The sequence below is a fragment of the Bos taurus genome, chromosome 1, assembly GCF_002263795.3.
Source record: "Bos taurus isolate L1 Dominette 01449 registration number 42190680 breed Hereford chromosome 1, ARS-UCD2.0, whole genome shotgun sequence".
In the NCBI taxonomy this organism is placed as follows: Eukaryota; Metazoa; Chordata; class Mammalia; order Artiodactyla; family Bovidae; genus Bos; species Bos taurus.
In genome coordinates this window covers 55,567,582-55,593,174 of record NC_037328.1, presented here as the reverse complement: position 1 = coordinate 55,593,174, position 25,593 = coordinate 55,567,582, and the positions used below count along the sequence as shown (strand labels likewise).

At 38.1% G+C, this 25,593-nt stretch overlaps 1 long non-coding RNA gene across 1 annotated transcript in view; it reads left to right on the top strand.

Moving 5' to 3' along the window:
- LOC132346265 (uncharacterized) overlaps positions 1 to 25,593 on the top strand; it is a 100,800-nt gene that overhangs the window by 43,150 nt on the left and 32,057 nt on the right. Inside the window, exon 2 of the long non-coding RNA XR_009496048.1 lies at positions 14,542 to 14,684. This is a non-coding gene — a long non-coding RNA (uncharacterized lncRNA). The remainder of the gene's footprint in view (positions 1 to 14,541; positions 14,685 to 25,593) is intronic.

Here is a 25,593-nt window from a genome sequence, read left to right as displayed (position 1 = left end):
ATTCCTTCCTTTTAAAAAAACTGAATGTTAAGTCCTTCCAAAATAATCATTCTGTCTTTTTTTGGTAACCCTTCACACAAATCTTTGATGATGCTCAGTTATATGACTTGATAATTTTGTTAATAAAGAAAAATGATAATAACAATGCATCATATTACCATGGTTTTGAACTTAATTATGAGCAGTGTACTGTATATTTTCATTCTTTTGAATCTTCAAACTGTTAACCTCTTTTGATAGAGTTGTAGCCAAACATCTGCCTCCTCATAATCAAATTGCCTATAGTTTCCATGTCATTTGTTTCGAGATGGTGAGGGTTCTATTGTGTCCACTTCTTATGAAGAACTGCCTTTGTTTCTCTTAGACTTCAGATCTTGGAGGCGCTGACAGTAAGGCCATCTTAATGGAGTGGTGCTACCGTTAGTACTTCTTTGCCTGCTGCAAATCTCTGCAAACTACTGAGAGACAGGTTGGGACAGAGCTTGGATATCTATGAGCATAGGCTTGAAATTTCTTGGTGGATCCTGGTTGATATCTGGGACTCTGTGGTTTATGGTAGCATTTCCCAAAATATATTCTTAAGTGCTATAGTGTACGAATAAATGTGACAAAAAGAATTATCTAGTCCACTATGTAAAATTCTGAGTTTATCAATGTTAAGAAGTTGTCTTTGCTCTCTGAATTCTCAGAGCCCTCAAATACACTAAGTATCACTGACTTCCATGAGGGAGGTGTTGTGTCTTCTACGTCCCCATCTTCTCTCCTCTTCTTACATGTTGCAGGAACATTTCATCAGACCACATTTTAGGAAATGCAGGTCTAGCTATAGACTCCAATTTTGATGAAATGATTTGGTTTTTTTCCCATTCATTTTCCATGATTATAGGATCATATTTAAACTGAATATTTTGTCCTAGGACAAAATTTTTTTATCTTAATTTTTGTTTCCCAGTGAAACTGTAGACAGCCAGTTTAGATTTTTATCTTTGCAAACTATTTTAAAATTTCATTAATAATTAGAGTAGCCCAGAACTTTTGTTAAGTCATATAGTTTGTTTTCCATAATAAGAAATTACTGTTCTCAGTATTCAAAAATTATCTTTACTGACATGTTTACTAAATGCATTCATTTAGCAAATGTTTACTGAATACATGCACTCAGTCATAGGGTGAACAAACTTCCAGTCTTCCTGGGGCTGAAGCAGGACTTTGGGTGCTAAAACTGGGGCATTACCAGACAAACTGGCACTATTGTGTCACCCTCAGAAATGTAGCCGTGGACAAGGACATTCTAAGCAAAGGAAACAGCATGTGTCAATGCCCTGAGGCAGGAACAAGTTCATTTTAGTTATGAATAGGAGCATTAAATTAAAAGCGTATCTGTCAGAGAGATAGGCAGAGGCCAGGTCATATACAGATATATGTTGAGAATGGGATTATGATTTTATTTTAGGGACAAAGGGAAATGACTGGAGGATTTTAGTAATATAATGATATTTTAAATTGTTAAGAAATGGACTGTAAATTAAAAAAAAAGGCTATTGTAGAAGTCTAGGTGGTAGAAGATGGTATTACATAGAAGTAACTAGGAGAGTGATATAACTAGGAAATATAATTGACTGGAATTGCTCAACGATGGTATCTGGGGTGCATTTGAGTTTTAGGACAAGTATAAGTGAATGGATGGAGGTGTCATTTACTGAGAGGGAGAATATCAGAGTAGGTACAGCTTTGGTAGACAGAATGTCCTGGATCATGATTTCTGGTTTGGAAATGTAAAGTTGAGTTGCAAGGCAGCAATCAGACAGAATTGTCAAGCTTAGAGTTGGATATAGAAGTCTGGCTTTATTGGAGAGATCAGACATAGAGCAATATATCCATCAGCACATAGACAGTATTTAAAGGATGGGACTTTATGATAGAGAGTTTTAAAAAATAAAGTAAAAAGTCCCCATGACTGAGCCTTGGTGTGTTCGAACAATTCAGATGTCATGTTAATTTTTCTGAAGAAAAGTACTCCCTCAGTCTAGACTCTGAAAATATTCTCCAAAATCTATTTGGAATGTCTTGGAAAGAGTGCATTCAAATTCCTGTTCACCAGCCTTGGTCTTTAAACAGAATTATCTGTAGAATAGAAGAGGTTACTCATCAGGCTACAGCAGCTAGATGAAAATTCCTTCTGAGCGTGAGGCATTTATTTACTTTGTCCTTATTTGATAGGTAGGCTTCCCAGGCGGTGCAGTGGTAGAGAGCATGCCTGCTAACGCAAGAAACACAAGAGATGCAGGTTCAATCCCTGGGTTGGAAACATCCCCTGGAGAAGTGCAAGGCTATCCAGTCCAATATTCTAGCCTGGAGAATTCCATGGACAGAGGAGGCTGGCAGGCTACAGTCCATGGGGTTGCAAAGAGTCAGACATGACTGAGTGACTAACACACTACTGTTTAATAGCTACATTCTGGAAAAAGAGAATTGTGGTCCCAAGTGAGTCTGAGAGAGCATCTATGAAGTCATGAAAGTACCACATACCTACATCTGGAAAGACCTACCTTCATTATTGATGCTTTCATGTTTGCCTTGCTTACAACATAAGCTATTTAAAATAAATATATTTAAAAATATATATACCAGTCTATGAAATGTATGTGGAAGAGAAAAAAACATGCTTTAAAAACATGTAGGTTCTGTATCCAATATTATCAGGTGAAAGTCAGGGGAGGGCTTCCACAAGAAGGGACCTATGGGATCTCTCACAATCATGGCTCTTCTCTTGATAGGTGTATCTCTTCTGTGGAGAGAAATGATTCATCAGAATGTACAGTCTGATGAAAAATTCCTTACTGAAGTGTCATTTCCTATGTTTCATTTTTGTTTTCACTAACAGCTGTGGAAATTTATTTAGTTTTTTCATGTAGTTTTTCCCAGTGGGAAGAGACAGCATCAATGAACAGTATATTTCTCATAGAAAATTGATAAATAAATAGACAATCTTGTAGAAATTCATCTCTGGGGCTCAAAAAGTATGATAAATTTTTCTCAGGAGGAGTACACAGGATGGTGTACTCCTGTGAACCAAAGGTCTAAGCTTTGGACCTGAGAGAAATGAAGGACCCATCAGGGAATGGCAGAACTCAGCAAGGGAGGTTATCTGAAAGAGCTCAGTGTGTGTCACGGCTACCTTCACCTCACAGGCTCACATGAAGTCTTTTTCTTCCTTGGCATCTGCTTCAAAATCTGTTTTGAAGATTTGCCTTCTATACCTGTTTCTTCTTTATGGTCTGTGATGTGCGGTACGTTCTTTATTCTGGCCATTTCTTTCATATTGGACCACCTTTTCTTTTTCTTTTGCTAATGGAGACACACTCTCCCCACCTTCTCACAAGGATCAAAACTGTGGCCACTCAAAGCAACTCCACCTGAATTCTAGAGCTGCCTCTCTCTCACCTCTTGTCTTCCTCAGATGTCTTAAGACTCAGCACAAGACTCCAGGCAATGTAGCCCTGAGGAGGCATCGTTAACATCATCTTGCTGGAGTTTTCGAGGGCTCACTTCGGTTTTCTAGAAATTAGTGAAGTCTCAAGAGAGCTTAAATAATATGAGCCAATTTCTTTGAAATTTAAATCCTTTCAAAATGAGCAACCCTTGAAGTGCTGAGTTTAGTAGGTATACGTGCTTCCTAGGGCTGTCATAACAACAACAGAAAAAAAAAAAAAAACACAAACAGAATGACTTAAAGGAACAGAAATGCATTGTCTTACAGTTCTGGAAGTGAGAAATCTGAAGTCAGTGTGTCAGGAGGGTCATGATCCCCACAGAGGCTCTGGGGAAGAACCATTCCTGCCTCATCTTAGTTTCTGGTAGCTGTCAGTTGCTGCTATTTCCCTGCTTGCAGCTACAGTATATCGATCTTTGTTTCCATTATTGTATGGCCTTCTCCCCTTGTGTCCCCAAGTTTCCATGTCTGTTCTCCTCTTCTTATAAAGACAACAGTCATTTGGGATTAGGGCCCACCCTGATGACCTCATTTTAACTTGATTAACTCTGCAAGGATCTTATTTGCAAATAAGATTTTATCTAAAGGAGATCAGTCCTGGGTGTTCTTTGGAAGCAATGATGCTAAAGCTGAAACTCCAGTACTTTGGCCACCTCATGCGAAAAGTTGACTCATTGGAAAAGACTGTGATCCTGGGAGGGATTGGGGGCAGGAGGAGAAGGGGACGACAGAGGATGAGATGGCTGGATGGCATCACTGATTCGATGGATGTGGGTCTGGGTGAACTCCGGGAGTTGGTGATGGACAGGGAGGCCTGGCGTGCTGTGATTCATGGGGTCGCAAAGAGTCGGACATGACTGAGTGACTGAACTGAACTGAACTGAACTGAACCAGGGGAATGACTTTATCAAAGCTTCCTAGGGAGACACAATTCAATCCCTAACATTTGGTGTAGAGACCAGACTTCAGATCTAGAGGAAGTGATAAGAAAACATTCCATCATTATCTTGACATGAAGATATGGACCTGGCTCCTCTGACTGCAGGTGTTCCCACACATCCCCCCTTTTCTCAAAGAGGACTCTTTTTCTTAACATTAAAGCTTCATACCATTATTTCATTGGGATATCAAGACATAACACATAAACTCCCTGACTAGACAAAATAAACATTTATTGACTGACTTTAGAGCCCCAGAAGCTAAGGACCTTGAATAAAACAATAAAGTTGGAAGAAGTCTTCCTGACACAATTTTTTTCCTGCACCAGTGGAGGTGAAAACTCTATGATTTGGAGAGAAAGGGAAGAGCTCTTGAGGAGAGTAATATAAATAGTGAAACTGAAGGAATAAAAACAATAGAAGGAATTGCTGGGATGGATCCCTGTGTGAAGACCCTACCTTTGTCTCCTTGGGTTAGAGAGAGCAATAGAATTCTTTTACAGGTTTAGGATATGAGAACAGGGGAAAAGGAACCCTGTTTTGACTTGTTATCTGGGAGCCTTGGGCATGGCAGTGTCTCAGACATTCTTCTGCATTATCATAATGGCAAATTTCTATGAAAGAGAGCTTCATAGACTATTGAACAGAGAGGTCCTAAGACAGCCTTGGGGTGGGTCAGCAATATATTTTTGTAAATCTGGGAAGAGTGTGAAGGATAGGTGAGAGGGTGGGCAGACTTGGGAAGGATGACTGAGCAGCTGGATATCAGAGGGAAGGTGGGTGACCCTGCAGTTGTTGATGTTAAGAACACAGCGATGGTGGAGGTGACAGTATGATAGTAACAACTCCCAGGGACAAGACAACTCTCCCGACCAGATAGCTTAAGGCTCTGAGGTCCAAAGAAAATGAAGGGAAAGAGCAAAGGAAGAGACCTTGAGATGATGGAGAGTTCACACCAAACTACCAAGATTGCCTTTTCACTACCTGATGGAATGAGGTCTCAAGACAGAAACTAAGTTCACTTATAGACAAATAAGGTTACCTCCTTTTTTTGCCTCCTGAATCTGTGGTTTGAAATATACCTACTACAACATCTTTGTAGTAAACAGATGAGTAAGTACATATCTTATTCATCTTTACTGGAAAAAAGTAAACATTTTTTCCAGTAAACAGATGAACTCCAAGGCACTCTGCAAAGAACATACCTGAAGATTAGAGAGTAATCCCCCGGGAGGACAGGGTCAGTGTTTCTGTCATGATTTTATCTCTAGTGTCTAACACGAGGTGCCCTGATAGAGGGCATAATTGCTAAATAGCGAAGGGGTGATTCACTGTTCTTTAGGTCCAGAGAAATCCTATGGCATGGTAAAATGAAGCATCACATACAGGAGAGCATGTAAGGTATGGACAAAAGAAACTAGTGATCACCATTTTCCTTCTGGCAAAAGTAGCCAAGCCTGGAGTTTTGTAAACACTGGCTCAAGGAATAATAAAATGCCTTGAGCTCTTTCTCACATATATCACAGTAATAATTTCATATCTCTTTAACTTCTAACTACCTAGTTGTTAGAGATAATAGATTAATAACTAGCATTTAAGATAAGCACAAGTTTGCTAAACTCAGCTCTTTGTGTACTTTATCTTATTGAAGAGGCACAATAATTCTATGAGGTAGTAATTACTCATTCTCATTTTGCAGATGAGAAAAGGAGCCTGAGAGAGGTTAGGTAACTGACTTCTACAGGACACAAAATCTGAGTTTGCTTTTAGCCATTATACTATATTGCCTTCAGGTGATGGAAAATGTATTTGGAAGCCATTTGTGTTTTAGATTTTTATTTATTTATTTATTTTTCTAATTTTATTTTATTTTTAAACTTTACATAATTGTATTAGTTTTGCCAAATATCAAAATGAATCCGCCACAGATATACATGTGTTCCCCATCTCGAACCCTCCTCCCTCCTCCCTCCCCATACCATCCCTCTGGGCCATCCCAGTGCACCAGCCCCAAGCATCCAGCATCGTGCATCGAACCTGGACTGGCAACTCGTTTCCTACATGATATTTTACATGTTTCATTGCCATTCTCCCAAATCTTCCCACCCTCTCCCTCTCCCACAGAGTCCATAAGACTGTTCTATAAGTATCAATATTTAATGTTTTAAAAATACTGTGATATCCACCTGCTTCAGTAGTTGCAGCACCCTCCCTTTTCCAGCCATTCTGTATGGCAGAGAGCTTAGGACAGTCCTGCCAAGGAGATAGCTTCAGACCAGTGAGTTGACTGAAGCCATTTAAGGCACAGAGGAAAACTGCCAGGACGGGACACTGACATCCGTCTTTGACTGTCCTTCTCCAGTGATTGCAGAGCTGGGTCTTGGTGACCATATTTGGGCTACAGCAAATGCTGAAGAAATCATATCTATTCTTGCAGAACTCCCTGGGTCACACTAGTAGCTTAGGGGAAGTATGAAGCAAACATGCCTTTTAGCTCTTGTTTTCAGGTCTTCTAGGGCTGTTGGGGGCAGTGACTCCAGTGGTGTGCCTGTCTCCACTTCATCCTTATCACATCTTATTTCAGGTGCCATTAGACACTAAATTTCTAGTTTGCTGAAATGGATGGAATATCATCTCAGAATGCAACTTTCTGCAGTATTTATACCCTCTTTTCCTTCCTAGCTCAAAATAGGACTTTAAAATTGCCTACTGCATTGTTTTTCAATTTCACCTTGTGAGATTCCCTACCACTTTTCCCATAATATAGAATTCTCAGAAGTGCTATAGCTACATCTGTTTGTCAGACTTGTATCTCCTCCTCCATTAGCGTGGTTCTCTCTATTCCAACTCCGGCCTGCTCTTTCTGAGCTCTTTCTTCCATGTCTTTTCTGAGGGAAAAAGGCAAGTTCCTGTGGTGAGAATTTTGTTGGTAGACTGAAAACCTTCTCAGACTGTGATGCTGATGCTTTGTGACTTAGCAGCCAATAGTGCAGCCAAGTTTTGGGTTCCTCCACATATTGCAGTTCCTCCTTCCAAATCTCAATGTTGGCTGTGTTTGCCAGAGATGGTCTGTCTTACCAACCTGCCCCAGCCCTTTCTTAAATAGTCTCTCCTGCTCATAGTACAGCTATAGTCCAAGGGTCAGCACACTATAGCCTGTAGAACAGATCTGGGCCAACATCTATTTTAGTAAATACACTTTTACAGGAACACAGCCACACCCATTCATTTATGTAATCTGTGACTGCTTCTGTGCTACAATAGCAGAGTTGAGTAGTTTTACAGAGAATAAATGGTTCCCAAAACCTGGAATATTTACTTTATGACCTTTCACAGAAAAAAACTACCAACTCTTCTGTAGGCTATTTTGTTCAGTTACTCAGTTGTGTTTGACTCTGTGATCCCAGGGACTGAAACATGCCAATGACATTATTGTATATTATTTCTATAACCCCAATGGCCAACACTCAGTGTACAAAGAGAACCAATCTGGAAACTCGTCTCCTCCATTCATATTCTCTCTGCAAGGAATCTGTGATGACAATAGTCAGGGGTCCACTTGTAAACAGAAATTAGGAAGTCAGTCCATGTCAAGATTGAAGAATGAAGCTAATCTGCAGAGAGAAAAAGTTAGATCTTGCTTCCCAGAGGAAACAAAAATGTTGGAAATAGCAGCTGTGCTGGCTCCTACTAACTTTCCTGTTCCTGGTTCTAGTCTCTCACAAGGCCCAGCTGCATATTTTGACCTTGGATTTCAGAAGATAACCTTGTATGCTTTCAATAAATTTCCCTTTTCTCTTAAGCTCATTTTGTGACCAAGTCAGTGAGTTTAGGCTTTAGGTATGCATAAGGTTTTCATTCAACATCCTTTCCTTCATAAAGCTTGCTTCATCTTCCCTTGGCCGCACAATTCTCCTCCTAAACATTTAAATCCGGTCCTAGCATATCTGACAACAACATTAATTAGAAATGGGAAACTGATTCCTGTGGGGGAAGGAAGGATGCTGGTGGGAGAATAGGGTTAGGAAGTGATCAATTTGTGATCATTTGGGACTTTTTCAAATTGTATGCAGAGGCATGCAGAACATTTCACTCTCCTTACTTTTGTGCTTTTGTGAAAGTTCAGATGGAAAATACTTTTTATTCATTTTGAAATAACATGGCCTTGCTTTTTTCCACAAAAGTTTTTGGCCTCACTAATCATTTTTCCTTATTTTAGTACTATCTGGATTTTTTAAAATGTGTTTCCAAAAATATAGGGAAGAGAAAAAGTTTCTGGGCTTTTTGGAAGGCTTCTCCAAGAATCTAATTAGCATCGTAAACAGCTAAAATGTAGAATGATACTTTGATGGAGTCAGGTAGGTGTGTTGATGTCCTCTTGCCAGCTCCCCTTGTTTTGGCATTGACTTTATTAATTTTTCTCTGTAATCTGGGTCTCATGAACTTTTAAAAAGTAGAGTAGCAAACAAACAGATAATAATGAATATGATCACTGTTTGGCACAGTCATCAAAATCCCTCTTATTGATTATTGATCCTTTAAAAATTGGGTGTTGTTATCTTTTGTTCCTAGATGTAGGCAGACATATGATGATGACACAGCCTGAGAAGAAAGTGATAGAGTTTAGGGGGTATAGCTCTTATTGATCTCTGGGTACTTTTGAATTTTTGTGGAATTTATAAAATTTGTAATTTTTCTTTTCTGTAACAGTATATGGCCCTACTCTCCTAGAGCACTTTAAGTATGATTAATGATTTACTTAAAAGGTTTAAAGCAATTTTTTATGGGTTGTTGGAAACATTAAACTTAATTTCAGAGAAGTCACACTGACTACATAAGGAAGCATGAGGATTTTTGAATTGTATCCAATAGAATAATTTTTGATACAATATCCTAATGACTAAAAAATGATAAACCTCTTGTGCCCATATCATTTAAAAGTTTCAAGAATTTGAGGTTTCCTCCATATTACTTAATATATTTCTACAGATAATATATCTGTATTTATTATTTTGCTTGGACTTCTCTTTATGCTTGGTATTTTAGGTAACATTTCAAAGGTGTTTTTATGCCTTATATTGTATGCTGAATTAATTTTATCTCTTTAACAAACCCAAGTTCTTTCTGTATGTGAGACACAGTGGTATATAAGTATTTTAAAAAGATAGCTCATTTATACCTCATGGCCATATGAGATGAGTGTTATTATCTCTGTATACAGTTGGGGAAACAGAGGCACAGATTGATTAAAGTAGCCTGCCTAAAGTCACACAGTCAGTAAAGTGCATGATCAGGATTTGAACTAAAATTATCCAGTTCCAGAACTGATATTTATAACCACTCCTTTGTATTAAATGTTAGCATTCACTCATTTTGTAGAGAGATACAGATTTTACCCCTCAGGAAATTACCTCTCACAATACTTGTTCTGTAGAGTTGGACATAGGATCTCCTTAAACATTTTAAAAAATACACTTGTAAATCAGTGAGCATTCTTGCTCAGATTCAGCCATCAAATATTTCCAGCCACGCCACTCTGTCCATGGCACAGCAAGAGAAGAAGCTGGGTGACAAAATCATTGCCAAAGTCAATGTCCATTCAAAACACAGGGCAATGCCAACTTTCTTCTGTTTGGAGGCTTAGATTGAGGTTAGGACAAAGTGATCAGATGAGCAATCCTCTATTCTAAACTACTTCTATGGGCCTGAAAAAAGGTAGATTTGCTGCAATCATCCCAATTGTCTTGCATTATTACAATAGGTTCAAGTTGTCATATGAGTTAAAGGCAACTGTGCTCAAGATTTTTAAGGAAAAAGTTTGTTTCTGAGAATTTTCTTTCTTGGCCAGCAACAGAAATCGCTTTGTTTCATTCATTTTTTTCACTATTATAAATTTAAAAGATTATTTGGCTTAAGTTTGAATTGAGCATACTATTTCCTATTTACCATTTCCCAAGAAAAACATAGATACTGGAATAATCTCACACTTTTCTCTCTTTTTACCTTCTTTTTCTTCATTCCCTTTATATTGAACTCCTTTCAACGTTAGGAATAACAAGGTGATTTAGGTCTTAATGCCTGCCCTAAGGAGTTCAGAGTCTCACAGGAGAGATAGACATCAAAACAAAAAATTATAAATCAATGAAATGAGCACCATAATGGGAATATGCCAGAGTGTATGTCAGAGACAAGCCCCTTAAAACCACGCCAGGAATCCATATTAAAGAAATGACCGTCAAATGTAGAAGCTGGTGGGAGCCAAGAGGAGAGCAGAGAGGGAAGATATCGCCAGTGTCTGAAATCAGAGAGGACCCAGGAGGGTAGTAGAGCAGGCATCACCCTCAAGATCCTGAAGTGATCCAAAGAAAGAAACCATTAAGAATAAGTGGAGGAAAAGTGTGTGGAAGATCAATTTTAATTCTGCTATAATGAGTCTTGCTAACATAGGATCCTATTTTTTTTTTTTTTCTTTTTTGTATCCTTTTAAAGGAACAGGAGTGATAAGGCTTACTCTATACAGAACTTCTGTTTACTCTATGGATACTGGGTTGTATGGGACACCAAAGGAATCAGAGAGGAGGGTAATTCATTTTACCTCCAGGGACTGAGGAAATGTTGCAAAGAGAGTTAATTGCTTGAGACTGGCATCATAGACTGATAAATAGCAGTTCTCCAGGAAGAGGGTTGGAGCTAGAGGTGGAGAGGGGCAAATTATAGAAGCAAAAGAAGGCATGAAAAATTTGAAAAAGGCTATCCAATCCTGTTCACTGTGGTTGAAATGTAGAACCTACATCAGACTGTTTTTTTGATCTGCCTCTTACTCCCTCTTTCTCCTACTCCATAGTGTCCTGTGTTTCTGTCATTCCCAGTACTCCCCTATTCCCCCATGGGAACTCATCAATGATGCAGGCATAGCCAATCACAATTCCTTTCCCTCTGGCCACAGTGATTCCTGTAGCTATGCTTGGATATCAGAATCTGCTTTTAAATTCTGGTCCCTCCATTTCTTACTGCAGCGAGTTACTTGGACAAGTTACTCTTTTTATGCTTCATTTCCCCATCTTCAAACTGGGTTTGATGATAGGGTTTTTGTGAGGACCAAATCACTTAATATATATATATATATATATATATATATATATATATAAAATGTTGTATATTAATATATATATATAAAGTATAACACTCACACACACACACATATATATATATATATATATATATATATATATATACATGTAGAGAGAGAGAGAGTATGGAGGAGTATGGAGAACAATGCCTGGAACATGGTACACACTCTCCATGGTAGCGTGTACTCACTTAGAGTGGAGGATATTGTGCTTTGCATTTTTGGTTAAGTGATTAGAAGAAAGTGCAGTGGGGACTGATGGTAGACATTTATTCTGCCATGTGGAGCAAGTCTGTCTACATCAAGGATGAAAATGGCCAGCACCTAAGGAGCAACAGAATCAAGATAGCCATCTACCCACTGTGTATGTGTCTATCTCTTTATCAACATTTATCTATTGTGGAACCAATAAATTTCTTGACTAGTCACTTGCTACTTAAAGAGACCTATATGAATACTGGTCTCTCCAATATGAATATTGGAAAGCTTGGAGAGAGTTGAGGCTGAATAGGATTGGTTGGACTTCATCCTTTAAGCTATGGTATAACATTAAAGTTTTTCAACATGGAATGATACAATCAGAGATGTGATGAAAAAAACAAACAAAACTCTGGTTACTCGGTGAAGAATAGAGTGATATTGAGGCTTTTTATACCTGGAGCTACACTTCTAGCTTATAGCATTTCACAATTATACTATAGAGGTTTATTTGGCAAATGATTACTCTAATAAAGAGAGTTATAGCCCAATGATTTTTTATTCCAGAGGTAATCACCATGATTCTGCATTTGATTCTCTTCAAAAGTAATAATGATGAAATTGGAAGCATAGAGGGTTAAGACTTGACTTAAGAAGGAATTGCCTTTTACTTGCAAGAGTGTTTAGCATTCCCGTGAGAAACATTGAACATTTCCACCATGTTTTGCTACTCAGCTGAGCTGCTTTGGAAGAATTTGAGGGGTTTCAGCTCCTACTTTAATACTGCAGTATACGTCTAACCTAACTTCAGTTCCTCCTCTGTTTTAGTTACTCTTCCAGATGGAGCCTCCTAAAATAGTACTCTGAAAAAGCATATCACTTCCCCTACTTAGAGATTTCAGTGACTCTTGTCTATTAAGGAAAATACAAAATCCTCAGTCTGCTTTTGAGGTTACAGTCTGGTTCTTAACTGCAGTTAGTGAGCAAATATTTTATTGAGTACCTACTATGTGTCAAGAATCTCTAATAGATATATAATGAGTCACATATATAATTTAAAAATTTTTAGTAGTCATATTAAAAAGCTAAAAAGAATTAGGTAATTTTAATGTAAATAATACATTTTATTTAATTCAATATATTCAAAAATATGTTGTTGCTGTTCAGTCACTAAGTCATGTCTGACTCTTTGTGAGCCCATGGACTGTAACCCATCAGGCTCCTTCATCCAGAGATCTCCCAAGCAAAAATACTAGAGTGGGTGGATATTTTCTTCTCCAGGGGATCTTCCCGACCCAGGGATCGAATCTTCTACTTGGCAGGGGGATTCTTTACCTCTGAGCCAGCAGGGAAGACCATACACAAAATATATAAAATATCAAAATATAATGGATACTGAATATTACTAACAAGATACTTTATGTTCATTTCTAAGAAATCTCAAGTATCCAAGGTATATTTTATACTTGCATCACATCTTAATTCAGATGACAAATTTTCATTGAAAATCCTTAATCAGTAATTAGAATTCCTAAGGTGTACAGTTGAAAAAGCAGACGCATATTTAGGTTGTTCCAAACATTCTTGCAAATTTTCAGTAAGTAAGCTGGGTATCAGTTTTTAGATTTAAATTTTAATTAATTGAAATTGAATATAATTTGAACTCCAGTTCCTTAGTCTCGGTAGCAACATTTTGGGAGTTACATGTATCTCATGGCTGCTGTATTAACCAGCACAGTTCCAGAAGCATGGGCCTCACACTCATAAAGTGTACATTAACTCACCTTTCCAGCTCTATCTTCTGCTGCTTCTTTAAAATGTCAGATAGATTAAATTTATTTCAGACTCTATTCAGGTTGTTCCAGGTAAGCTCATTTTGTCCTTCAAAAGATGTTCTTCTAAATTATTGAACTCTACTTACCTTCAGCGATTAGCTCAAATGTTAACCCACCTAGGCAAAACCTTCTTGATCATGTAGGCAAGAAGTTTTCCATATTTTCTATTAATAAACATTTTCAGAACTTTGATTGCACCTTTTTTTGACACTGATCTCACAATACCATGTGGTCTTTGGAATCAGGTTTGATCAAACCCAGGTTTGAGATCTGGTCCTACCGCTCATTGGCTATATGATCCTGAGTCACTTCCTTTATTTTTCTATTTCATCATTTTTATTTCATCATCTGAAAAGTGATGACAACATTGTCCACCTGATGAGATTGTAGGGTGAGATAATGTGGAAAAGATCAGCACTTAACCCGTTAATGTGTGCTAAGTCACTTCATTCGTATCTGACTCTTTGCCACCCCATTGGACTGTAACCCGTCAGGCTCCTCTTTCCATGGGATTCTCCAGGCAAGAATACTGGAGTGGGTTGCCATTTCCTTCTCCAAGGGACCTTTCTGACCCAGGAATCTAACCTGTTTCTTCTGCATTTCCTGCATTGCAGGCAGATTCTTTACTCACTGAGCAACACGGGAAGGTCATAGATATTCCTTATCTCGCTTAAATAAAATGATTGATAAACAACAACAATAATAGTAATATGGTAATAGCAATACTAATAAGCTTGTCCTAGTTCCTGTTCAATTGTTTTATAATATCTAATCCTCCAAACAATTATTTTATCTTCATTTTACAATTAAGGAAACTAAAGCAGACAGAGATTAAGTAATTTGCATAAACTAATGTCACATGACCAGGAGAAGATACAGTTGATTTTAAATAATAGATTGAATGAACTATAGTTTGAATACCTTTCATTAATATTTTCTCTCTTGTAGTTTGGAGGTGAGGTAGAGGAGTTGGCAAAGGAGTTGGAACCAGATTCGATACCGAATGCTAACCCTGTCACTGACAAGGAATCTGTTTCTGGGAAACCCACTTAATCTCTCTGAACCTCAGGTTCTTGCACTGCAAAATGGAGGTAATAAAACCTAGCAGGAAGTATATGGTATATAGGTTAGGTTCAAAGTGTCTGCTGTTAAATTCAAATTTCACCTTTAAAATTCCTAGCTTTGCAACATTTAGAAAGTTACTTAATTCCTCTACTGCAATTTCCTCATCTAAAAAATGGGAAAGTTAATACCATTAAGCTCATAGATTTGTTCTAAATATTAAATGATGCAATCCACATAGACACACAGAATTATAACTAGATATAGTAAACACTCAGCAAATGTTAGCTATTATTATCATCATTATTACAAGGCAGGGCTTGGTATAGATAGAATACTGAATTGGTTTAATTAAATTCCCATTTTCTTCTACTTCTCTTCCTCTTTATAGTTATATTCTTATATTTGTATCCTTTATAGAATATGATAATAAATCTTACATATACTGTGTACTCTATAAACATTCAACTGAATAAATGGATGTCTCAACCAGACTTTTATATTATTTGTATTTTACAGAAGTACATCAATATTATTTTCAGAGAGTGTAAAATAATTGCATGATAGTAAACTAGTTTCTAGTACATAATGTTTTATATTTCCCTTGGGCTTGCAGTGATTTTAGTTATGTTTGAGGCATTCTGAATTTCATATGCATAAAACTTCCTATTCAGTCAGTATGGTCCTCTGTCCAATTCTGATAAACTTAAATTAGAATATCTTTCAAAGTCAACCACAGTACCAGACTGTACTGAAAATGAATTCATAAAGGAGGCAAATATTGTCATAAGCAGTTGATAAAAAGATTTGAATAATGTAAAATGCTACAGCAGAAACTGTAGAGGTGTAATGAATATTATACATGCAGTGCTTTGTTTCTAGTTCTTAAATATGACCTTCCTCTCATTCCGAATCTCTTTTATTGTGCTCCCAATTTCATTTGCCAGTTGTTATGATCTGTTCAATCTCTGAGCAAAATCATTCTCCTCATTTTCAAAAACCTGAATTTTTCTAGTTCTCATTAGGTCTTTATTTGGATTCAGACTTTCTTAAATTAAAATTATGTACATTGTGTTCATATCTTGTTCTTGTGCATTGGCAAGATCGGAAGTTTTTAAAAACTCAGTACTCACTTTTTTGACCATAAGTAAAATGTTTAGCACTGTCCTAAGCATTACAGACCAGGAAGAGGACAGTCCCTCACAGCTTGGAATATACAGTCTTGTGACAGTGACATTGCATGCACATTTAAATGTAAAACAAAACAGATGACAGTATACTATCATAGTAAAATAGTTTTTTTGAAATGTGGAGAGGGAGAGAGGGGTTCTTAGATGAATTGAACTGGGTCTTGCTTAGCTAGTAAGTCTTTCACCTAAGAGGCAGTCTGAGGGAGTCCAGAGACACATAAAATGGGAAGAGAACAGTAGTAGAAAAAAAAAAGCAGAATGCAATTGTGGAAAATATTGTCAGACTGTAGTCTACGATTTCTTTTGATGTATTGAGATACCACTGAAGATTTCCAATTGCTTGAATTAAAAGTGAAGCTTTTGAAATATTGAAAGTTTTTAATTTGTTCCATCACAATTTACCTATCCATAATTAAAATCTGCATACCACTTAATTGAAGATATTTGTATACATTTTAAAAACTGAAAATGCAGGTGATTTCAAACCTGTGCAGCTTTGATAATTTTATTTTTGTTTGATATTTAAATTAAAGCTCTGACCAGGAAGATTTTTTTTTTATTGGAGTATAATTAACATATAACATTATATTAGTTTCAGGTATACAGTAAGTATTTTACATTTGTATACATTGCAAAATGACAAAAAGATAACTTTAGCTTTCATCTGTCACCATATTAAGTTATAAAAAAATTTAATAACATTATTCAACATAGAAAATCAAGTGATTATTTTGAAAATCTAATCTTTTCCTCTGTTTATTATATTCAATATTATTATTATTTTAATTGAACATGTACAGCATTTCTATAATATGCTAAAATGATTATATTAGTTTTCTGTTGCTGCATAACACATTATTACATACAGTGGCTACAGAAAGATCTATTACTTCACAGATCTATAGGTCAGGAGTCCAGACACAGAATGGCTGGGTCTTCTGCTCAGGGTTGTACAAGGCAGAAATCAAGGTGTCAGTTGATTACATTTTCATTGGGAGTTTTCTCAAATCATTCAGGTTCTTGGCTGAGTATCCTTCCTTGTGGTTGTAGGAATGATGTCCCCATTTTCTTGCTGGCTCTCAGCCATGGGTCATTCTCATTTCCTAGAGGCCACCCTCAGTTTCTAGCCATGTGAAAGGAATTGTTCATTCTCACAACAACAGCATGTATCTTCTTACTCATCAAGGAAAACCACTGTACTTTGTAAACTTCAGATATGTGCATGCCTGCTAAGCCGCTTCAGTCATGTCCAACTCTTTGCCTTTCTGTGGACCATAGCCTGCCAGGCTCCTCTCTCCATGGGATTCTTCAGGTAGGAATGCTGGAGTGGGTTGCCGTTTCCTTCACCAGGGGATATTCCCGACCCAGGGATCAAACCTGTATCTCTTACATCTCCTGCATTGGTGGGTGGTTCTTTACCACTAGTGCCACCTGGGAAGCCCCGTATACGTATATGCATGTGTGCTAAGTCACTTCAGTCATGTCCAACTCTTTGTGCCCTTCAGCCCTCCAGGCTCCTCTGTCCCTGGGATTCTCCAGGTAAGAATACTGGAGTGGGTTGCCATGTCCTCCTCCAGGGGATCTTCCTAATCCAGGGATTGAACCTGCATCTCTTAAGTCTCCTGCATTGGGAAGTAGGTTCTTTACCTCTAAGCACCATCTGGGAAACCCTTATATGTATGTATGTATGTATGTATGTATGTATGTATACACACACACACACACACATATATGTGTGTGTATATATGTATTCACAAAAGTAAGATCATATAATTCATCATAAATATTTTATGTTCCAATAAAAACACTGAATTATTTTTAATGACTAAATAGTATCCTATGATATGATAGGATATCCTATAGTTGCACTATAATTTATTTAGCTCTTTTGTTATTGTTGGATATTTACTTTGCTTTAAACTTTCAATATTATAAACAAAGGTGCAATGCACATAGACACTGTACCTATGCCTTGGGTATTCCTATAGAATAGATTTTAAAGTCTTTAAATGCCAAATTGACTACTGCTGGTAGGCACTACTGAAGGTTATAGTAATTATCTCATTTAAGGCATTCGCTATGTTAGTGTTGAAACGTGTTGCAATATAACTCACAATACTTCTACACATTTGTTAATGTTGTTAGTAAAATCAGCAGTGTGGGACAGTGGCTGAAAAGGATTGATGATATGCTAATGATTCCATACATCTAACGTGTATAATGGTTAATTTTATGTGTCAACTTGACTGGGCCACAGAGTGGTCAGATGTTTGGTCAAACATTATTCTGTGTATGTTTGTGAGGGAGTTCCTGGGTGTGATTAACATTTGAATTAGTAAGCTAAGTAAAGTAAACTGCTCTTTCTAAAGTAGGTGGGCCTCATTCAATCAGCTGAAGGCCTAAGTAGAACAAAAAGACTGAAGAGGAAATTCTTTATGCCCACTGCCTTTGAGCTGAGACATCAGTTATTTCCTGCCTTCAAACTTGAACTGAAACATAGTCTCTTTTTTTTAAGTCTCAAGCCTGCTGGCTTTAGAACTGGAATCACACCATTGTTTCTTCAGCTTGCTGACTAGAGATCTTGGAACTTTTTAGCTTCCATAACTGCATAAACCAGTTCTTAAAAAATCTCTTTCCATTCCATGTCCACCTGCTAATGCAAGAGACAGGTTGGATCCCTGGGTCGGGAAGATTCCATAGAGAAGGAAATGGCAACCCACTACAGTATTCTTGCCTGAGAAATCTCATGGACAGAGGAGCCTGGCAGGCTACTGTCCATGGGTTCCTAAAGAGTCAGGTATAACTTAGTGACTGAGCATGCAACACACCTATTTAAAAATCTCTTCATCTATTTATCTATCCATACTATTAATCTTGTTTCTCTGCAGAACCATGATACGATGGGTTTTATTTGTGGGTGGAATAGGTTTTTTTGTTGGCCATGTTAGGAGTCTCATAGGCAGATAGAAGTATAATACAGTACAGTCAGAAACCTTTGGTTTTCTTTTGTTAAACATGGGTGAAAATCTATTATTATGTTTTCTGAACAGCTTGGGTTCTCAGTTTCCTTATCTGCTAAAAAAGGGGCTTAGTTGTAAGGTTTAAATGAGATTATTTCATGGATCGTGGTGCATGGTAAATACTTTACAGAATACTAGTACTTTTTTCCTCCTTCTTAAGAATCTTAAAAAGCAAGCAGATTGACTGTTTCTTGTGTGCTCAGAAGCTGAGCCTCGAGATTCCTTCATTAGAAGCCATGTTCACTTGTGTGCCAGCGGTTCTTCAGAGTGAAGTTATACTGCCTGCTGTTACTGAGTTATTTTTTAACAATATCTTGTTGGCAAACACATGGGGTGGTACTGAATAACTGCCTCAGAAGCTAAAGATGACTCTCTTCAATATGAAGAGAGTTTTATTACTGTAAATATGATCTGGCTTAACCTCAATCTAAATTACCATAGCACATAAGTACAGGAATGCCAGAAATGCATTAATGCTAACCCTAAAGTGCAGGCTTCCCTGGCATTTATGTATAATGTAGGAACACAAGTCAGATTATTCCTACTTATTAATTTAAATGAATGTATATTTTTAAGCTTCATCCCCCCAAAATAAACGGAATGGAGAATATCTCTATTACATGTTCAGTACATATAGAAAATGATTCTCAGTTTGATTGAGTTAAAAATACTTTTCTATATCTTAAAAAATGGAATGCAGAATTCTTATTAAAAGAGTAAAAAAAAAAAATTTGAGTATATTTAGAATTCTACTTGTTAAAGTCCTGGAAGAGTTAATTTCCAGATGCTCTTCATCTTTAGAATTTTAATTTGATTTTGATTTTAATATCAGATCAGATCAGATCAGTCACTCAGTCGTGTCCAACTCTTTGCGACCCCACGAATCGCAGCACACCAGGCCTCCCTGTCCATCACCAACTCCCGGAGTTCACTCAGACTCACATCCATCGAGTCAGTGATGCCATCCAGCCATCTCATCCTCTTTCGTCCCCTTCTCCTCCTGCCCCCAATTCCTCCCAGGATCACAGTCTTTTCCAATGAGTCAACTCTTCGCATGAGGTGGCCAAAGTATTGGAGTTTCAGCTTCAGCATCATTCCTTCCAAAGAAATCCCAGGGCTGATCTCCTTCAGAATGGACTGGTTGGATCTCCTTGCAGTCCAAGGGACTCTCAAGAGTCTTTTCCAACACCACAGTTCAGAAGCATCAATTCTTTGGCACTCAGCCTTCTTCACAGTCCAACTCTCACATCATATACATGACCACAGGAAAATTATTTAAATTGGTCTTTGCCTTTTAATTATCAACACTTGTTAGAAATGTCAAGTATTGTTCTTGTAGTACTACTAATGCCTCTTTTTGAATGATCCCTTCAATTACATAATAATGTATGTAGGCCAAATAAATGGGCTTGTGCTTGTTGACAGGTACTCAGTGATCAGTTGTTCATGAAATGCTGACATTCGCTTCACTTGTTTATATATTTAGTCATCCATCAAGTACTTTCTCCTTTCTTTGGGGAGCTGGAAATATGATACAACACTGAAAGTAAGTCAAAACGATTTTTAGTCTTCATACATCTGGTTGTTATAGTCTAAACTGGTCTTGCTTCAGTCCTACACAAGGCTCCCAATAATGGTCCCAATAAAATGTCTTCACTTTATCTGTTGTAGATGCTAAGATCTGTTGACAAGAATAAAAACATTGTAGAGTGGAAAGAGCATGGATTTAATTTAAAGACAATCCTGGATTCAAAATATGAGCCCCACTGCTAGGGTAAATTCTATACACTTTTAAATCATGTGCTTCTTAAACTATAAAAAGGACTATAATATATCCTGTGAAGATTTTGATGAGTATGAGAAAAGTATCTATCTCTCTGTCCATCCATCCATCCTCCATCTATCATCTACTGTAGCATAGTAGCTGATAGTGTGTAAGTATTTGACTCAAACTATGGGCAAGTTGCCAAAAGTTTTGCCTAGTCTCAGTGATTTTTAAATACCTCAGAAGAGTCTTATAAATGAGGATCTATTGCCCAAGTGCTGCTTGAGAAGGAGAAAGTAAAACTTAGAGATCCAGAAGTAGTTAACATCATCAGTATTCCATTTTTCCCAAGAATGACCAGGTCCAGCCTAGGCATTCTCTTTTCCCAGACTTCTTCCAAGTATACCCTTCCTCAGCTTCTCTTGCCTTTTCTTGACTCCCATCCTCTCAGCTTTATTCCATATTAAATTTAAGGAGCTGCTAACAGAATGTACTTTGCTAATTTCTAGTCCTTCCAAAATAACGTATATAGAAACCTATTTTTCTTTAATGTAACCGTTGATATGATTGTATTTAGGTCTGCTTTCTTACTATTTGTCTCAAGTCTTTTTGGTTCCTCTATTTTTCCTTTCTTGCATTTCTTCATATTTAAAAATATTTTATATATTTTAGTTTCTCTTTGGAATTTGTTGCTATCAGTATATATGTTGTCATTATTTGTTGTTGATTTCCCTAGGGATTGTAATATATGTGTTTAACTCGTTGCAGTCTTCCAAGATTTGATGTTGTAGGTTCTGGGTAAGATGGAATAAATACATGTCAATCTTCCTCTCCACTGCAACTATGAAAACTTGAGAAATTATAGGCAGCTTTCCTGAAAGGAAATCTAAAAAGTAAATATTGACATGTAAATCTGGCTTGAGGAGTAAAACAGGGAAATTTTAAATCTCAAAAATAGTGGGGAAAATACCCCAGTGTCTCAGTCCTTTTGGGCTGCTGTAACAAAAATAGCATTAGACTAGTGATGCAGTGGAAAAGAATTCACCCGCCAGTGTGGGAGACACAAGAGACGTAGCTTCAATCTCCTGGAGTAGGAAATGCAACCCACTTCAGTATTTTGCCTGGAGAATCCAATGGATAGAAGAACCTGGCGGGCTACAGTTCATGAGGTCACAAAGAGTCAGACGTGACTGAATGACCAAGGACGTGCACACAGGTAGCGTATACACCACAAAAATTGATTTTTCACTGCTCTGGGGGCTGAGAAGTCCAAGATCAAGGTATCAGTAGATTTGGAATGATGAAAGCCCTCCTTAAGGCTGCAAACTGCTGACTTCTCTATCCTTACATGGTAGAAGGGGTAGGGAATTCCTCTGGGGTCTTTTTTTAAGGGTATTAATCCCATTCAGTAAATCTTTAATCCAATTTTCTATTGATGGCCAGAGTTGTATTCCCTCTGTGTTATTTGACCTGAGACCAAAGTATGGAGGAGGTAATGAAGATAATGTCCACCTCCTTCAAAAGATCCCATGCATGCACTGCTGCACTCAGTGCCCCCAACCCTGTAGCAGGCCACTGCTTATCCACACCTCTGCCAGAGACTCCTGAACACTCACAGGCAAGTCTAGGTCAGTCTCTTGTGGGGTCACTGCTTCTTTATCCTGGGTCCTGGTGCATACAAGGTTTTGTTTGTACCCCCCAAGAGTCTTTTTTCCCAGTCCTGTGTAAGTTCTGGTGGCTCTGTGGTGGGATTAATGCAACCTCCTTCAAGAGGGCTTATGCCATTCCCAAGTCTACTGCACCCAGAACCTCTGCCCCTGTAGCAGTCCACTACAGACCCATACCCCACAGGAGACACTCAAACAACTTCTGTCTCAGTCTCTTTGGGGTCTCTGGGCCCTGGGGTGCCCAAGGTTTGTTTGAGCCCTCTGAGCATCTCTGCTGGCTATGGGGTTTCATTCTAAACATGATTTTGCCCCTCCTACTACCTTGCGGGGGCTTTTCTTTTGCCCTTGGATGTAGGGGTATCTCCTCAAAGTCATTCCAACACCACACAGCCACAACTCCAATGCCAACCATCTTGCTGGGGCTTCTCTATCCTTGGACAAGGGATATCTCCTCAAAGTCAGAACAAGACCCAGTTTCCCCTTCAGTCAGTATCTCCCATCAGGAAGCTTCTTGAAGGATAAGCCTCTTATTCTTCTCAACCAGAGGGCAGACAGAATGAAAATCACAATCACAGAAAACTAACTAATCTGATCACATGGACCACAGCTTTGTCTGACTCAGTGACACAATAAGGCATGCCATGTAGGGTCATCTAAGATGGACGGGTCATGGTGGAGAGCTCTGACAAAACATGGTCCATTGGAGAAGGGAATGGCAAACCACTTCAGTATTCTTACCTTGAGAACCCCATGAAGTATGAAAAGGCAAAAAGATAGGACACTGAAAGGTGAACTCCCCAGGTCAGTAGGTACCCAATATGCTACTGGAGATCAGTGGAGAAATAACTCTAGGAAGAATGAAGAGATGGAGCCAAAGCAAAAACAACACCCAATTGTGGATGTGACTGGTGATGGAAGTAAAGTCTGATGGTATAACAGCAATATTGCACAGGAACCTGGAATGTTAGGTCCATGAATCAAGGTAAATTGGAACTGGTAAAACAAGAGATGGCAAGAGTGAACATGGACATTTTAGGAATCAGTGAACTAAAATGGACTGAAATGGGTGAAGTTAACTCACATGACCATTGTATCTACTACTGTGGGCAAGAATCCTTTAGAAGAAATGGAGTAGCCATTATAGTCAACAAAAGAGTCTGAAATGCAGTACTTGGATGCAGTCTCAAAAATGACAGAATGATCTCTGTTCATTTCCAAGGCAAAACATTCAATATCACAGTAATCCAAGTTTATGTCCTGACAGATAATTCTGAAGAAGCTGAAGTTGAACGGTTCTGTGAAGACCTACCAGACCTTCTAGAACTAACACCCAAAAACACCCCAAAAAAGATGTTCTTTTCATTATAGGGGACTGGAATGCAAAAGTAGGAAGTCAAGAAACACCTGGAGTAACAGGCAAATTTGGCCTTGGAGTACATAATGAAGCAGGGCAAAAGCTAATAAAGTTTTTCCAAGAGAACACACTGGCCATAGCAAACACTCTTTTCCAATAACACAAGAGAAGACTCTACACATGGACATCACCAGATGGTCAACACCAAAATCAGATTGATTATATTCTTTGCAGCCAAAGATGGAGAAGCTCTATACAATCAGCAAAAACAAGACCAGAATCTGACTGTGGCTCAGATCATGAACTCCTTATTGCCAAATTCAGACTTAAATTGAAGAAAGTTAGGGAAAATCACTAGACCATTCAGGTATGACCTAAATCAAATCCCTTATGATTATACAGTGGAAGTGCAAATAGATTCAAGGGATTATCTGATAGACAGATTGCCTGAAGAACTATGGATGGAGGTTCATGACATTGTGTAAGAGGCATCCCCAAGATGATCAGGACCATCCCCAAGAAAAATAAATTTGAAAAGGCAAAATGGTTGTCTGAGGTGGCCTTACAAATAGCTAGCTGAGAAAAAGAAGAGAATCGAAAGGTAAAGGAGAAAAGGAAAGATATACCCATTTGAATGCAGAGTTCCAAGGGATAGCAAGGAGAGATAAGAAAGCCTTCCTCAGTGATCAATGCAAAGAAATAGAGGAAAACAATAATGATGGGAAAGACTAGATATCTCTTCAAGAAAATCAAAGATACCAAGGGAACATTTCATGCAAAGATGGGCTCAATAAAGGACAGAAATTGTATGGACCTAACCGAAGCAGAAGATATTAAGAAGAGGTGGCAAGAATACACAGAAGAACTATACAAAAAAGATCTTCATGACCCAGATAACCATGATGGTGTGATCACTCACCTAGAACCAGACATCCTGGAAAGTGAAGTCAAGTGGGCCTTAGGAACCATCAGTATGAACAAAGCTAGTGGAGGTGATGGAATTCCAATTGAGCTATCTCAAATCCTAAAAGATGATGCTGTGAAAGTGCTGCGCTCAATATGCCAGCAAATTTGGAAAAGTCACAAGTGGCCACAGAACTGGAAAAGGTCAGTTTTCATCCCAGTTCCAAAGAAAGGTAATGCCAAAGAATGTTCCAGCTACCACACAATTGCACTCATCTCACACGCTAGCAAAGTAATGCTCAAAATTCTCCAAGCCAGGCTTCAACAGTACATGAACCATGAACTTCCAGATGTTCAAGCTGGATTTATAAAAGGCAGAGGAAGCAGACATCAAATTGCCAACATCTGCTGGATCGTTGAAAAAATTAGATTCCAGGAAGACACGTACTTCTGTTTTATTAACTATGCCAAAGCCTTTGACTGTGTGGATCACAACAAAGTCTGGAAAATTCTTAAAGAGATGGGAATACCGTACCACCTGACCTGCCTCTTGAGAAATCTGTATGCAGGTCAAGAAGCAACACTTAGAACTGGACATGGAACAACAGATTGGTTCCAAATTGGGAAAGGAGTATGTCAAGGCTGTATATTGTCACCCTGCTTATTTAACTTGTATGCAGAGTACATCATGAAAAATGCTGGACTGGATGAAACACAAGCTGAATTCAAGATTGCAGGGAGAAATGTCAATAACCTCAGATATGCAGATGATACCACCCTAATGGCACAAAGTGAAAAAGAATTAAAGAGTCTCTTGATGAAAGTGAAAGAGAAGAGTGAAAAAGTTGGCTTAAAACTCAACATTCAGAAAGGTAAGATCATGGCATCTGGTCTCATCACTTCATGGCAAATAGGTGGGGAAACAATGGAAACAGTGAGAGGCTTTATTTTCTTGGCCTCCAGAATCACTGGAGATGGTGACTGCAGCCACGAAATTAAAAGACACTTGCTCCTTGGAAGAAAAATTATAACCAACCTA